The sequence below is a fragment of the Austrofundulus limnaeus genome, unplaced genomic scaffold (genome assembly GCF_001266775.1).
Source record: "Austrofundulus limnaeus strain Quisiro unplaced genomic scaffold, Austrofundulus_limnaeus-1.0 Scaffold4, whole genome shotgun sequence".
In the NCBI taxonomy this organism is placed as follows: Eukaryota; Metazoa; Chordata; class Actinopteri; order Cyprinodontiformes; family Rivulidae; genus Austrofundulus; species Austrofundulus limnaeus.
The window spans coordinates 4,436,781-4,439,358 of record NW_013952406.1 but is presented as its reverse complement, the minus strand read 5'-3'; positions in this window follow the sequence as shown (position 1 = coordinate 4,439,358).

Sequence of the window (2,578 nt, the reverse complement as noted above, 5' to 3'; positions counted from 1 at the left end):
TTTTTATTTACTTATTGATCCATTTGTATATTTCTGATTTTATTTCTAATTATGTCAGATTCGGCCCTCCATACATTTAATTAACTTGGTTGGGCTGAGTCATCAGTTTGGTTTTAATAATGATAAACAAAGCTTCTCTTACTTCGTCTTTTAATTTTAAAGCCATAATGTCTTGTTCATGTGCCTTCATGTTGTATTTTTGCAATATTATGTTCAACCAACCCAACCTTTGATTTCATTACAACAACCCAAAAGGTAAAGATTTAAGCACCAGACACAGGAAGCTATTTGGTGGGAGGATGAGAGGTGAGAAATGGGCAAATGAGCARAACAAGAAACTCCAGTTGAGCTGAGAAAATAATCCTTTCTTGTTTTGTCTTTGCTCCAGGTGCTGAGGGGAAGGAGGGAAATCCAKCAGCTGACCAGAGGGTGATGTGGAGGTTAATTAGAGAGTGGCTGAGAGGCAGTGAAGGACACAGGATCAGGAGGAGGTAAGGCACTGAGGAAAGGATTCACAGACTGGCACGCTCACCGKTAAAATACCCACAGGTGGAGAGCAACATCTAAGGTGGAATCACAAGAGGAAACTGATGACAGGGAGCACAAAGAATACAGGTTAAAGTCACAGAAAATAAATTTGAGTTACAGCAGTGTCCACCACTAAATACCAAAGATGTTTAATGTTAAAGTACTGAGTAGAAGTCTCTCTATTTAAATGCCTGAAGATGCCATTAGGAGGATCTGCTGCAGCTGTGAGATTGTGCTTCACCCAGCCACTCCAAGATTGTTTGAAGAGACAGAACCTCCACAACCTGTGATCCAACAACTTTCCCAAGTAGTTCTCATAATAACCCAGCAGTTTTTAGTGCGTACTTAAAGGCTGTGTGTCTTTCTTTGATTTAGAGAGTATTTATGGTTAAAAATTAAAAATACAAATGATGACTGATAGATTAAACAATTCCATTTCATGGTTATTTTTACTCTTTTGTCTAAAAACAGAAAACAATGCACAAAAAGGGGGGTGGGTGGGAATAGACACTAATATAAAAATACCAAAAGGTGTCTAAAAGTTTCCTCTGACGTTCTTTTTTAACACCAGCTTTTAACTCAAAAAGAGTTTGAAGTTGTTCCCGTTTCTATTTCCAGCCACAGAGGCGTTGGATGTTAGGAAGTTTTTCTTACCAGTCTTTGTCAGAACAATAAGCCGACACATCTGCAGGTCTGTCAGTGGCTCAGCGTTTCTTCTGAGGGTACTGTCTCCGGAGTGAAGCTACCGTCTCTTTATTAAGCAGATTCCAAATGTGGCTGCGAGGACTCAGATTGACCTCTAGATTTATTATGTTATGGTAAATTTTAAAAATCTTTGATGGGATTGCTGAAAATATGTGCACATTTCATAATAAATTTGTTTTTACACCTCTAGAATTAGTCCACGGTTTTTCAAGTTGCAACCACGAACTTCAAAGTATTTTACGTGGATTTTACGTGACAGACTAACAGAAAGTAGCTCATGACTGTGACGTGGAAGGCAAATGGAAGGTTTTTACAAAAATAAATAAATAAATAAATAAATAAAATCTTAAACAAAGTGACAAGAATTATTATTCAGCCAACCTGAGTGAGTACTTTGAAAGCAACATTTTTGCTGCTGTCATTGTTTGTGGTTTGTCTCTACCAGCTTTGCACATTTAAAAATAATATTTTCAGCTTGTTCTTCTTTGAAAATTAACTTAAATTCAGTCAAACTTTTTCTGTATTTCAAGTCTTGACGATTCAAAGATTCTAACAGCTCCATCCATTCTCCCATCAGTTCTGTCCAGCTTCCCTGTCTTTGCTGAAGAAAAGCATTCCCACAGCATTATATTGCCTCCACCGTGCTTCATGATGAAAACGGTATATTCAGGATGATGATACAGTTTTATTTTTACTGCCACATGTAGAGATTTGCATTTAGACCAGAAAGATTAATTTTAGTCTCAGAGCATCAACTTTCATAAAATGTGAAAAATATTCAAGGGGTATGGATGTATGAATGTCTGTGCACCTGAATGAGGTTGTGTCAAGCAAAGCAGGAAGCAAAGTTATCTTCTCTGTTATGAGTCACTAAATAAGTTATTCTAAATCTGGGGTTTTAAACTTATTTTCATTGAGGGCCACAAGCATATATGTGACCCATCATATCGAAATGAGGATTAAGTGAAACGTGGTCAAAATGACCTCATTACATTTTCAGATTCCTGGCTTTAAAAGCTGTATTTTGATACCTGGATCATTCTTATATCTCAGACGGAGATATGCCTTAATTTGTCTTGTTAGTTATGTATGGAGGTAAATTTGTGTTTTTATTATTCAATCAAACAAAAAGCATCTTCAATCAAAAAAATAATTTCAATCAAAAATATTTTTTCAACCAAACAAAAAATAAATTCAATCAAAAAAATAATTTCAATCAAAAATATTTTTTCAACCAAACAAAAAATAAATTCAATCAAAAAAATAATATTTTCAACCAAAAATAATAATTTCAACCAAACAAAAAAGCAGTTTCAATTAAAAAAAATTTTCAACCAAAAAAAAA